We start from the raw sequence: 15,203 nt of genomic DNA, 5'->3' as shown, positions 1-15,203 counted from the left end.
ATTTTGTTATAATGAAAGTACCTAAAAAAGGTACAGTCTGGTACCGGTATCGATTTCCAGGTACTGGTTCAAATGTGAAAGGTACCCAACCCTAATTCCTATTGTACATGAGTAGGGTGAGTAACCTACATGCCATTACCGCTTTTTATCCATCGACTCATTATAGCTACTTTATTCAGGGATCGAAATTGCGACCGAATTGGTCGCATATGCGACCAAAATTGTATCTGTGCGACATCAAAATATAATTGGGAGCATTCGTGCGAGTGCAAATAATTGTTCTAGTGCAACCATATTGTGATGCTCTTATTTTGAAAATCCCGCGGAGAGTCGTATCCGCTCGGCTCACAGCACAGCAGTAGCGTCTGGAACACGGACATTGCAACAGAGCAAGGCTAGTGTGCCTATTTTGCGACCCAAAACAAGTCCCTGCTGTTTTATTCCACAACGTGTCAAATGCATCTAACATGCTTTGCAATCCTCGCCGTTCCTTTATGCCCACGTTGCGTTAAATACCGAAATGAATGTTACGTTAGTGTAAGCTAACCCTGATCAGAGTGATAGACGGAGAGAACAGCAGAGGGGACTGGGGAAGGGGGGGCAGGCATTCTCCCTGTGTGTGTGTGTGTGCGCGTTTGGAAAGACCAGATGAAGTATAGTATATTTATAGTAAATGTAGTGAGGATGGACAGATAATGTTGATATTTAAACATAAAAAATACAATACATAATAAATGTATTCATGATCATCATGCAACATAAAACAATTGCAGGAACTGTTTGGGAGAGGAAGGGGTTTTAGGTTGCGTGTTGTGTTACACTATAAAAACGAACTGGATAGTTAATAAATTATATAATAAATATTGTAAAATCATTAAGTCTGCTATAAGCTATTCTCCCTCTCTCTTGTGTGTGTATACATTTACTATAGGCTACTCTTTGACATGGATTAGGCTAATTAGCTTTAACAATCCTGATTCCTGAGCCCATTTTATTCAAAAGGAAGATATTGATTTAAAAATGTGTATGTATACTAGGGGTGTAACGGTACACAAAAACCACGGTACGGTATGTACCTCGGTTTTGAAGTCAAGGTACGGTTTTCGGTACAGTGGGGGAAAGTTTGGCTTTCCATGTTCCACTCAGGGGTGATGTAGTGTGCAGTAACTAATTGTACTTGTAGGGCTGTCAATGAATATTCTATATTGAAATTAATAATCGACTTGTTAAAAAAAAAGATTTATAATAATAATAAAATTATGAAAAAAGCAGCCCCCGGTTTGCGGTCGTTAGTGGTTAACAATACATACCGTTGTATTCATTCGGTACACTACACAGCCGTTCGGTATGGTACAGTACTAGGGCTGCAACGATTAGTCAACATAATCGACAACGTCGATTATAAAAAAATCGTCTACGAGGAATTGTTGCGTCGATTAGTTGTTAAAAAAGAAATAAAAAATAATATTATTATTATTATATATATATTTTTTTGCACTACCTATCTCTGTGAAAGTGGCTTCTCAGCTCTGGTCCAGCAGAAGACTTCTTAGCTTAACATAACAGACCGACAGTAAGTTTGGGGGAACTAATGGGATAACTGGGGATGTTGTTTGGTCCTGACAAGTCTCAAAGTCTGGGGTGATGGTAGACAAAGCAACTCTGAGGTCATGCTCAATGTCCAATCTGTTCCTCTGCTCTGTCTTCAGCTGGACCAGAGCTGAGAAGCCACGTTCACAAAGATAGGTAGTGCAAATTTTTTTTTTAAATAAAAAAAATATAAAAACAAATTTAATATAATTCTTTTTGATTAGTCGACTAATCGAAAAAATAATCGACAGATTAGTCGACTACCAAAATATTCATTAGTTTCAGCCCTATACGGTACACACTGAAACGGTTCGGTATGGATACATGTACCTTTACACCCCTAATAGTATACATTTGAATCGTATCTCCTGTGATGGCACAAGCACTACCATAGCAGTGGAGAGATAACACACAATACATATAACATCCCTGTTTTTAAGCATTTAGCTACAGGCATGGATACATTGTATGTAATGATAAATAATGTCATAGTAATGGGCGGGTGTTATATTATTTTCAAGATAATAAAGTAGCTATAATGAGTCAATAGATCCACACTACACAGCATTTATAGACATAAATAAACTTCATGGCTCATCTCCTACTCTGGCTTTCAGTAGGTGGTGTCAAAGAGGCAACTACCCATGTGACCTGAGGATACTAGTAAAACCTTTTAAAATATTCAATTGCAAATAGGGCTGCACGATTAATCGTAAAAAGAAATTGCGATCTCGATTCATACATCTATGCAATCTAATTTCTATATGACGATTCTGATGTATTTGCATTTGCGTCAAAATGGATATCAGTTGCATTAAAACACTCGCTCCTATTCCCCTATGCATTCACGTCATGCTGCATTCACGTGTTGACTTATTTGCTTCGGAAAAATGCCAGTTGCGATATCAATCAGACTTACACGATGTAAAGCAAAACATGCTATTAATTCAACATTTACGTTACACACGTTGCCATCATTGCGTCTGATAACCAGTGGCGGCTGGTGAAAAATATTCTAAGTGGGGCGGTGCCATATTCAATCAGTTTCAATAACTACAGTATATAACCAGACCTGCAAACTGATGAAAAAGGTGAGTAAACCAAACTCCTGTAGGGGTTTGTGGGCATTGTCCCCCAGAAGAAAATCGTTGTGATTTTAACATGTAAACGAAGGACTCGGAGAAGAAAATAAAGGGAAAAGACAACATGTATCCGGGTCCGACAGCACTCCAATTACATGTTCATATCATAACGCAGAGGCTGAGGCCATGTTTAGACAGAAACGCTCACGGGTGAATCCGTAAAAATATTTTTTCGGATGTGCCTTTTGTTCATACGGCAACGCCGTTTTTGCGGGGAGAATCCGCAAAAAAGTTAAACCACCTTTGCGCTATCATCTGAACAGTCAAACCGCATAAAACTATGACGAAAGGGTTCTCAAGGCTCTCGTCGCGTACTGCTTACGTCAGAGGCATGCGCCAGTAGCCTAGAAGCGTAAACATAGCGAACAAGCATGTCTGATTCTATCCACGGAGATCACCTGAAGGCTACATTGGCAGTACTTTTAAATACACAAGAATCAGTCCAGCGGCTATCACAACTAGTGACTGGAGCCACTGTCTGTGAGTGACCCTGCTTTGGTCCAATCACATTCCCCCACCCACAGTCTGCGAATCAGAGACAGAGTAGGGCGGGTCTTCACAGCATGCCTGGTTGTCTCAACGACCTGAGGCAGTGTAACATATGGGTTAGCGGGGCTCCATCGTCTCGAGTCGACTACACTTTTACAGCCTTGTCTGCAAGAAGAATTCCCTCCCAAAACACTAGTCTAAACGCAAAATTAAAAGTGAGATCGCACGACGACTTCTGCGGTTTCTGTTGAGACTCTCTCCGTCTAAACATGGCCTGAGACTAACTTTTTTTTTGCTGCCGGTAGAACATCGCTTACGAATTGGAAGGGCCGTTGCGTGTGTCGCGCTAACCCTTCGAGAAGCTTTGTGGTCGAGGCTTGAACTTTCCATAAATGTGTCTCTATAAATCCATTTAGTTAGATCCAGCACTGAATGTATCTTGTGATTATTATCAATTTACGACGACGACGACAACAATTCAACAATTAGCATTAGTTATTTCCTGGTTGGCGTGATTCCGGCGTGATGTCAAATGAATGCCACACGCTCAGCCTAGTGTGACTTACGTATGATGAAAGCTTGCACTAAAACAACCCATAGAAATGCATTAGAGGTTGTGGTGTTTAAAAAAAGAAAATTGCCAACACGTAAATGTACGAGAGGACTGAGGGGCGATCGGCAGCCAGAGAGAAGTCGCCCATGGAGTGTCAGACAATGATTCTGAGATTCATTCTAGAACTAAATTAGATACTGCAGCGGACTATGGACTATGATATTATTATATTTATCATTTTGTAAAAGATTATATGTAACAGAAAGCTACTGGGAGAGTGATGTATGACATCAAAAGAGCAAAGTAATTTATTGCGCCCTCTGCCGTTTAAACAATATACAAAACAAAAACAAAAAGATTTTGAAAGGAGAGCTCTATAACATTACATTATTTCAAATAATCACGTTAAAATTCATTACTGCTGAAGCAATAACACCAAAGTTTATTCATAAACTTTACATTCTAGCTTTTTTATGTTCAGCAGCATTTAAGTTGATCACTTTGATTAAGTGTTCTAAAATAAGAGAGAAGAGACTTGAGTTATTTTGTGTGTTACAAGAGACTTAAGTTTAAGTCCAGCACTTTCATTATGTTATGTTTAAGTCAAGCACTTTTATACGTTATGTCAGGGTTAGAAATAAACTTTTTTTTTCTGGGCTCCCCCCCCCCCCCCCCCTTAACTCATTCAGAGCCACGCCCATATGACCAAATTAGGCCTTTCCGTGCCAGCGCTTTAGTCAATGGGAGGATGGGGAAATTTGCGAACGCATAAACTATATCTTAAATTATGGCTATGGGTCTAATACACCCGTCGTTTATCCAGGGTTTCCCATTAATTACCTAGACTGTGGCGGCCCTATTTTTTTTTATACTATTTTTTTTAAATATAAAGTTTGCCAATAGGGATGTATCAGTAGTATTGGCAGTGGTAGTAGTCGTAATAGTAATCCACTATATTTTTTTATTTTCTAAAAAATAAACCAGTTCAACACAGGTAACCACTTTTGCTTCATTTCTTTGATGGCTCAAATGTATGCTCTAGTCCAGTGGTTCCCAAACCTCTCCTCGAGACACCCCAGCCGTTCCATGTATTTGTTAAATTCCACCACCAGCACACCTTGATTCAACTAATAAAGGGCTAGTTAAGTTGAATCAGGTGTGCTGGTGGTGGAATTTAACAAATACATTGAACGGCTGGGGTGCTTCGAGGAGAGGATTGGGAAGCACTAGTCTAGTCGATTTTGTGTTTTGAGCACAATGTTCATCATAGATCTAGCCTCTTTATTTTGCTCTCAAAGTGCACCAGATTGATGCATTTAACTTTAAAATTTACAAAATAAAAAAAAGTTACGGGTCGGCGGTTCACCCCCCATAGTCTCTGAAAATCCTGTGGGAAACACTGCTCATCAATGACTTGCTTGCAGTCAACATGTACGAAACGGATTGTTTTTTCATGGTACATTTCCGTTTTATAACATTTTGAATACGAGTATAGTTTGAGATTTCTAGTAATTCCAGAAAAATCTGCGATAATAGCCCTTTAGTGGAATACACAAAACAAGTTGTCGTTTTTCGCCTGATTTATGAACACGCTAGATTATCGATAGTATGTGTCCTTATGCATGCTAGAGAAGCGGGCTGAAAAATAAGTATCCATGCCTTGGTCAGCGCAAACACACGCTCCGATGGCGGAGAAAAAAACATCTGATTAACCCAAGACTAGTCCTTACCTCACATCAATGTTCTGCAAGAAGATGAATCCAATTCCTGATCGCCATTCCAAATATTAATCGCATTTATTGATCCAACGTTATAGTCCAAAACACATAATCGACCCTGCTCCCAGCCTTGCCAGTGAATGTGGTAACACGATACTGCTTGCCCGAGAAGGGAAACCCCGGACCGGAGTTTTTTTTTCTGGTACACAGTCCCAGCCAATCCAATTATGTGCAATACCATCCGGGAGACGATAGGCGGCGGTATTTACCCTTTGCGAGCTCAGACCCATTCCCAATGATAACGTCAGGCTGGATGGATGAAAAATGTATGGATATCGCTAATAAAAGAAATAACGATTAAAACCCGAGTATACTTGTGATTGGCACGGAACGCATGGCGAGTTAACCCGACTAAACTCATGGTTGGCACTGAATGGGTTAAATGATTTTCGGGGGCTTTTTTAGTATTTCGGGGGCACTGAATCTTTATGATGAAAATTAACATAAAAATTATAAAACATTGTCGACACTTACCATATGCCATTTTGTGGCTGCGGCTGTCTTGGTGGCGCAAAGCACTGTACTTTTTTTACAGTCTTGGTCCCTATGTTTGATAACGTGTCTCCATATATAGGGCTCTACGCTAACCTTTTTCCCAAGGAGCACATGTGCTCCTAAATAAAATGTAAAAAAAATGTAGGAGCACAAAGAAATTTAGGAGCAGTGAACATTTTTCAAGTAACAGTTTATTAACAAACTATGTATTACATGAATATTATACTGTGTGTGTGCATACTAAGGGCCAAACATCTGTGCAAATAGCACATACCACCAAAATCACACATTGGCCCATGCCTACTAGACGCAAAGGATATCGGTTGTCAAGCTGCTTTTGTATGTTAGTGTTGTCACGATAAACATTTTGACTTTGATACAGATAGGAAAGGTAATGGAATATATTATTAGATGACAGAAGATGGAAAATTCTTTATACAATTATTTAATTCATTATAATTGAAACGCTATTGAATAATAGTTCATTAATTAATAGTTAATGCAATTATTCTGTTCCAGCTACTGAGCTATAATTGATACTATAGCTACTGTGCATTAATATCTTCCTTTTGAATGAAATAGGTTCAGGAGAGAGAGATGGAGGGGGAGAGAGAGCGAGACACACACACAGATATTCTCAGCTCCCCCCCTTCCCTCACTATGCGTTATATTGATGGGTGATAACGCTAGCGAAGTTAGCACACGCACACTGTGGGCCAGCCAGTGACTTTGGTGGTGTGTGTGCTATTGCACAGATGTGTGTCCCGTTCCCGTTTGCACACGTACACTGTCCATGTACGTTTTGATAGTTCTTTCTCCTCGTCTCTCTTTTGCTTCATGGCTGGCTGAATTTTTAGCGTTGTCTGAATGTATAACTTGCCTATGCCGGTACTGTGACTTTCTTTTCCAGCGCGTACTGTGTTATCGTTTCCTTTCTCTCGCATGTAACCAGTTGCGTCACCACAGGAAACTCTACTGCGATTCGAACGTTTATGCGGCTTGTGGAACTTGTAGTTTTTGAACGATTAGCAGCGGAGCGAAAAAAGCACTACCTACAGAGTTTGTAACCTTCACTCGTCTCGCACACTATGCGAGTAAATAATTTTTCCGGTTCGCACACGCATATTTTTAAGGGGCAAATGCGAGTGAAATGTTCGCACTGTAGAGCATATATACTGTATAATTATATATATATTTAGTAAACTGTCTGGGGGCTTTTTTGCCCCCCTTTACTGATTTTCGAGGGCATTTGGTCAATTTTCGAGGGCATTTTGCCCCAAGCCCCCGTTAATTTTTAACCCTGCGTTATGTTGTCTGTTAACTCACTGGAGGCCAAACCCGAGATATTCCGGGTTAACTCGCCATGCTCTGGGCGCCAAACCCAGGCGCGTGTTTGAGGTTTGCGCCGACCAAAGTACGGAGAAGCGATTTTTCAGACCCCGCTTCTCTTCGTGCATGAGGACACATATACTATCGATAATCTAGCGTTTATTTGAAAATGATCATAAATCAAGCGACAAATGGCACGCTTTCTAAGGAAATACATTTAAGCTCAATTTGCTGGAGTTTATTGAGATGAGACAGAACGCCCTAGAAATATATTGATATTAATCACGGTATAAAATGGAAATGTATGTATGAAAATCTGTTTCGTGCATGTTGACTGGAAGTAACTCATTGACAATCACTGTTATTTAGATCTATTGCTATTATATTTGATATGTTTTATGCACTCGCAAATAAGTCCTATTCTCCATTGGATAAAGCGTTGGCACAGAAGGGCCATCAGCAGAGGGCGATGTTGGCCCTGAATGAGTTAAGAAAGAGTGCAATAAATGTTTTTATTGAACAAATTATTGTGCGAGAGAATCGTGATCTCAATTCTTAGGGAGAATCGTGCAGCCCTAATTGCAAATAGAATCAATTGTTTTTTTATGGTAAATTAAATCGTTTAGATTAACCGACTAATCAATTAAATAATCGACAGATTAAAATCGATAACAAAATAATCGTTAGTGACGGCCCTACAATTTACTCAAGCATAGTAACAGACACAATATAAAATAATTTGTTCTTAATTGCTTGCCTGGGTAAATAAAGGGTAAGAAAAGAAAAACGTTCCGTTTCTGAAAATATGGCTAGGGCTTAATAACAGGTTAAGTCTCTACCTTATGGATCAAATCTTATATCATGCTATGGGAAATTTCATATCTCAGTAACGATATGTATCACAATATAGTAACATTTCTGTAAATTTGATGAAACATTAGTCTACAAAACAACCACATAATCCATGACTACTTTTTAATAAACCTGAGAGTAAACTAAATAAAAATTAAGGCACTTTGTCTTTTCTCCTTTTATTTGGAAGCAACATTGAACAGAACGTGACGCTCATCCGTTTCTTACAGACGCAGAACGAGAACCATATACTGAATACCTCTTCACCTACGACTACAGTTGGATACCGTTCACATTTGAACCGATACCGGTACCAGTACTGGGGAATCGATACCGGTACCTTTTTTTTGTACTTACTCCCTCTGTAATAACAAAAATGTTATTTCAGTTGTAAAACTAAAGTATAAACTTCTAAATAAAAGGTCAACATTGTTATCACACCAAACAAACTAAAACCCCTGCCTACCTAGTCCGGCAGTGGCTACTAGGGGTGGGACGATACATCGATCCAGATAGATACATCAATCTAATTATCAATGATCAAATAGGATCGATGCAACGTAAAAAGATCGATTCATATCGATACTATTATTTAGAAAATCCCATGGCAAGTCTCATTTACGCACAAGCGCAGCTCCGGCAGCTGGATTCGCACGAGAACAAACCATCTGGCAGCAACAACAGCACATGAAATACCTGTGTGTGAAGACTAGGGATGGGTACCGAATTCGGTTCTTTTGAGGTACCGAACCGAAACACGTCGGTACTACCGAGTATCAATTCAAGTGAGATACAAAAAAAAAAAAAACGTCAACGTTCACACGCACAATATATGCTTACCTAGGATTTGACTTGATTCAACAAAGCAGTTGGAGCAATGGCAAGCCGAAAACGGTCGAAATTGTAGTTATTTGAAGTTAGGATTTTTTTTTCACAACTGAGGTAGGTAAATACATTTTTTTTAGACTAAAGTACCGAAAAAAGGTACCGTTGGGTACCGGTATCGATTCACAGGTACCGGTACCGTATCGGTTCAAATGTGAAAGGTACCCATCCCTAGTGAAGACGTTACAGCAGGGCTCCAGAGTGCGCCTATTTGGTCATATTTTGCGACCCAAAATAAGTCCCTGCTTTTTTTTGTATCCACTTTTTTCTCCCCATTTTTTATTTTTCTCCCATCCCAATTTCGTATTTCCAATTCTTCCCTCCCCTGTCTTGAACGTTGCTAGACTATGCCTCCCACTGGTCGGCTGTAGTGAGGATAGAAGCCTTGCATCACGTGTCCCCTCCGGTACACGAGGAGGCAGCCTGTCGCATCTTTTCACCGCAGCAGCTCGAACTCTGTGGCGAGGAGTAACGCGTGGGAGGCTCACGCTGCCCCCGATACTTCCCGTTTCCTTCCGCCGCACCGGCGTCACCCAACCGACCTGAAGGAGTCGCTGTCCACAACCTCCAATCCACACCCACCGGCTTTCCCACCCTCTAACACTGCCAATTGTGTTAGTATGACGGCCGGCCAAGCCGGTAGCAAAGCCGAGAGCTGGGCTTGATACCAGCATCTCCTGCGTTAGTGGCGAGCGCCTTGCCCACTGCACCACTCAGCCGCCCTAATAAGTCCCTGCTTTTTTGTTCGCAACAGGTTCAATGAGTCTAGCATGCTTTGCATTCTTGTATGCTTAGTCGCCGTAAAAACCTAAATTAACGTTAGCTGCTACTGCTAGCGCTAACTAAGCTAACCCTGCTCACAGGCAGAGAAAATAGCGGAGCAATAGTAGGGAAAGGGGGGGTGAGCCAGTCTCTCGCTCTGTTCAATGATTTTAAGTAGCAAGACGTTACACTTTAAAAACAAACTGGATAGTTGATAAACATTTAACTTATATTCAAAAACCATTAAGTCTGCTATAAGCCATTATCCTTTTCTCTGTGTGTGTGCGTTCGTGTCCCAGACCAGATGAGGTCAGAGGAGTTCGATAGTATTTACTGAGGATGGCCAGATAATGTTGATATTTAAAGTGGCGGTTCTAGACCCTTTTTAGGGGGGCTAAATGTAATCTCAGCCACCCTAATATTGGGGGAGAAAGTATTAAAAAAAAGATTATTTACAATTAAATTGTTATTTTTATTCTTGTATTATTATTGTTGTAATTTTCTGGGGTTGTGTGCGTGTCACTCTAGTTGTATGGTCTGACGCTTGAAACGCACCAGGGGCACGTGCAGGTTTCATGCGAGAACAGCTTGTGTGGCCGTCCACACCGAGTCCGACTTCAGAGCGGGCGGAAGCGCACGGATTTACATTGGAACAGCTGTAAATGCCTAGTCTATTATGTGAAGTCAGTCCCCGTTTGAAGATTTGTTTAAGATTTCCAGTGTTCCATTGTCCACTTTGCATGTATAACCTGTTATCTCATTAATTAGAATTAATTTATTAAAATTTATTAAAATTTATTAATTTTAGAACGATGAAATCAGTGCGACTGTACTCCTGAAAAAGTATAGCAGGGCTGTACGTTAACTTTTTTTTGCACATAGCACTGGTGCTACAGAGGTTAATAGTTTTGTAGCACAGGCCAAAATCGTGTAGCACGAGTATAAAACGTGTTATATTTGTAACAGTCACAAATGTGCCTATTGCATTTGTGTTGTTATTTAGTTGCAGTGCCATGTTTGGTCACCAAGTGGTGCTCCATTGTTTGTACCTGAGGCTTAATTTGATTTAACCTGAGCCAGTGACTTCCTCACTTCCTGTTCCACCTGACGTCCGACAGCTGCGTCAAGCGTCAGCTTGTTATAGTAGTTTCTCTAGTCACGATGTGGCTAGTAGTTGTTTTAATATAGTTGTTGTTACGAAGGATCAGATTAAACCGAATATATATATTTATTACTTGATATATATTGCATAGTATTTGTATATCGTCTGATATCCCTTGTGTATTCTTTGTACATATACACGGAATATCCCTTTTACCTAGTACAGACCATAATATTTCGTTCTCCTATTGGACAGCGATCCCCTAGGCGCCACGGCCATACCCCCAAGGTCTAGTTCAAAGTCACCGCCAAAGACATGCCTGGACATGACCGGCTCTGCGCAAGAATACGAGACAGAAATAAGGCTGGTACTAGATTGTTCACCTAACGTATAAATACGGCGCAGGTGAATACAGAAGTATGTTACCCAATAAGTTGAAGCCTCACACCACGATACAACGTGCTGTGAAGTGGGCCCGTTTTGCCCCGAAATAGAGCCTTGAGACCGCGTGCGAATTAATAGCTGAAGTATCAGAGTTTAACGCTGTACCGTCGAGTTCGACCTATTCTATTATTCAGTAATAGTCTATTTAAGTATAGTGTATCGTGCGGCTACCGTTCTACAGTGACCAGCATTACCAACGCTTCCTCGTACCTAGCTAGTGCGCTTATCCAGGCTGGGCGGCTTAACCTGGTGCCGTCATCCGAGGAGCCCTAGACGAGGACCGTGTGGATATGTACACTGGATAACCTACCCGACGACTACAGAGCCCTTTTCGGCTGGATTATATTTGCTTTGGTCCTGTATCTGATGGAGCGGAGAATCGTCTACACCCACAACTGTGTGGGATTTACCCTGTGAGGAGCATCGTCGAGCCCGCCTCTAGGACGCCTGAGGCTGGTTAGCTTTCCTTCATGCTGCACTGCATACCGGAGAATAGCTGTTGTTCGTCTGCGGATCAAGAGATTATTGCACTGTCTCCTGTACCTGGAGTCTCCTTATTCTTCGTTGACCCAGACTTTCGTTACCGACAAATCCTCTCCCCTGCTGGCCTACAACCGGAGGGACCCTACTAGTATCTCCCGCTGCCCTACTAGTGTACCATAGATATAATTCCTATGATACAGGTGGTATTCATTATCTCCTGCGTAATATTCGAATGGACTTACGCTCTTGACCTATTCATGCACATTCTTCGCCTTACAAGCGCGACTCTAATTCTCAAGTAATGTAAGATAATCTTCGTGCTGCTAATAAATATTATTCTAACCAAGATTTGTTGTGGAACCGTGTCATTGTGGAGGTGTTCATCTCATATACCTGTGTACTGTATGGCCAGTAGTAATGTACATAAGACAGTAGTGGTTTAATGATACCATACTTATTCAATACAGTCAGGGAATTGTACCCCTCAGTTACAATTGGTCCTTCGAGCCGGAGGGTAACTAGCGTAATATTAATATAATATTAATATTGACATGGCCAATGATGAACACTCCACAAACGGTTCTCCTAAGCTAGATCGCCCGCAGCGCAGACGGCAACCACCTCATTACCTAGAGGACTACGCTGCCAGTCTACTACCTAGCTTTATACAGACGTTAAACGCGGAAAAAGCGGATAGTAAAAGTATGCCAAACCCTACCGACCAGGCGACCCCGCCAGTAGAGACCCTAGTGGGTTCTAACGTAACTGACCAAGCTCACGGGGGGGACCAGGAGGGACCTGACATGACTTTACCCCCCGCCAACGTCGACGAGGCAGTCCCCGGAGAGCTCCAGGATAAAGAAAGCCCTCCAGGGACGGAGCCCGACCCACCACCAGAAGAGACGCGCACCCAGGAGATGGACCTCCTCGGAGCGCGACAGGAGAACAGATCTCCAACGAGCACTGCCAGAAGCCGATCACCTCCATCAGTGTCTTCCCCCAGCGAGGCGGACAAGATGCTGGCGCAGGCCTTTATCGCCACCCTGGCAGCCTCCACTGAACGCGATCGACTCCAAGCACAGACGCTTAGCGAGCGCGAACATTCTTCCATGGAACAAGAGCGCCTCCGCGCGCAAAACACCAAAGTGAGCGCGAACACTCTACCATGGAAAGAGACCGCCTGCAGGCTCAACAACTAAGTGAGCGCGAACAATCTGCAGACCAAAGAGAACGCTTCCACGCGCAACTCCAAGCGCAAGCCCTTAGTGAACGCGAACACTCTGCGATCGAGCGAGAGCGCTTCCAGGCGCAGCAACGGAGTGATGACGACCGCATACGCCTAGAGACTAGACGCCTCCAGACGTTAGAGAATATGGAAAGAGACCGCGCCGAAGCCCAGCGCGCCGCCGCCGATGCACAGCGCGGAGCCGCCAATGCACAGCGCGACGCAGCCCAAGCCCAGCGCGAAGCAGAGCGCGACCTCGCTCACATCAAGCGCGAAGCCGAGCGCGACCGATTACAAGCGCAGATAATGGAGCAACTGATTGCCAGGGTAACCCCCCCTCCCTCCGCACGGAGCTCCAGGGCCTCGTCAAGACAAGGGTCTAGGGCACCCTCCCCTACCCGATCAAGTGACCCTGAGCCCGGCCAACAGAGAGAGCCTATACCCCTCTCCGAACCCCTTACCCGACCGGTCCATGTGAGACCCAGCAACAGGGAAGAACCGGCCTACGCCGCTGAGAGACTAAATAGAAGATTACAGGATCTAGATGACCTGGCAGAGGAAGAAGAAGAGGGAGAGGAGGAAAGTCAAGCCCAACAGCAGCATCGTACTCCACAGGACCAGGAGGTCCAGTACAGCCCAGACTTTACCCCCGCGGCTCTGCGCTACAGACCCCCGACTCAATTCACGGGTGAGCTTGACGCACGACCAGCCCCGAGGAACAGCACCTGGGTACGCGGGCCTTGGTACCCGACAGGTACCAGCCCACCACGACAAGTAAGAGGAGACTCGCCTAGGAGGCCTCTCCTCCAACGCTCACCGATGTGCCAGCCATCCATGGCATCGTACCTTGGTACACCGACGTTCCCGGACTTCACACACGAGAACAGAGCACAGTACACAGAGCTACGAATGTGCTTAGAGACAATGATGTCCGACCAGATGAACCGTACAAGTATGCTATCCTACTCAAGCACCTGAAGGTGCCCAGAGCGCACAATATAGCGCTGGCATATTCCACCTCTACTACCCCATACACCGCGGCTCTAGCAGCCCTCGACCAACGTTATGGACGCATATGGGACTACGTAATACAAGAGATAAGGAATATTGACCGTCTACCCCCAGCCACAGACAATCGCGCATTAGATGACCTGTCTATCAAGGTACAATCCCTGGTAGGGATGCTGGGGGCACAAAAGGAAAAGGGTATGCACGAACTGTACGCAAACTCTAATGTTGAGAGGATATTAGAGAAGCTTCCGCCCGCCCGACAAGAGCGCTTCAGGTGGCAAAGAGACCACCGTGATCCTAACGGTCCCGAGCCATCCCTCCTAGACCTAGCCGACTTCCTGGCGAGAGAAGTCAACAGCCTACGATTGGATACGTTCGTGCGGAGCACGCCAAGCTCTAGAGAGGGACCTAGGAGAGCAAACGATGGCTGGTGACCGTCATGCACCAAGCCGAATCAGTACCGAGCAACAAGAACCACAGTACCCCCTCGATGAAAGAGAAGTGGAAGATTGTATGCCCGTACTGCGAAAAGGAACACTGGCTGTCACACTGTGACACGTTCAAGAAGATGACCGCCGACGAGGTGAGTCAATGGATAAAGTCCAACCGCCGCTGTTACCGATGTGCGCGCAGTCACATGGCAGCCGAGTGCCGCTTAAAGAAGAGGTGTAGTCGATGTGACGGAGCCCACTTGGACGTTTTACATGACAGTAACAGAAGAAAGCCTGCACCCTCAAGCAGCACAAAGGCAAGTGTTATGTACATTGACCCCGCCAGCAGCGGGGGCGCCCGGGTGCTCTTGAAGGTGGTCCGCGTAACATTGAGTTACGAGAACAATGTCATGGACACCTACGCCGTCCTTGACGACGGGTCAGAGAAGACCCTTCTCCTCGCGTCCGCTGCGGCCCAGCTGGGGCTGCGGGGGAGCGAAGAAACGATGACGATTCGGACAATAAGAAGAGACCTGAAGACGATCAAGGGCGAGAACGTCTCCTTCACTATCGCAGCAAGCGGGCAGCCAGAGAGACGGTATAGGATCACTAACGCTTTCACCAGCCAAGAC

General features: G+C 43.8%; 1 protein-coding gene across 1 annotated transcript in view; it reads right to left on the bottom strand.

The window, feature by feature from the left end:
- LOC311233348 (uncharacterized protein) overlaps positions 1–15,203 on the bottom strand; it is a gene marked incomplete at its 5' end in the record, with an annotated part of 137,136 nt that overhangs the window by 3,541 nt on the left and 118,392 nt on the right. The window lies entirely within an intron of this gene.

Source organism: Notolepis coatsorum (assembly GCF_963971535.1).
Source record: "Notolepis coatsorum genome assembly, chromosome: 8".
Lineage (NCBI taxonomy): Eukaryota > Metazoa > Chordata > Actinopteri > Aulopiformes > Paralepididae > Notolepis > Notolepis coatsorum.
Note: the sequence above shows the minus strand (reverse complement) of the source record. Positions and strands in the feature narration are given on the sequence as shown.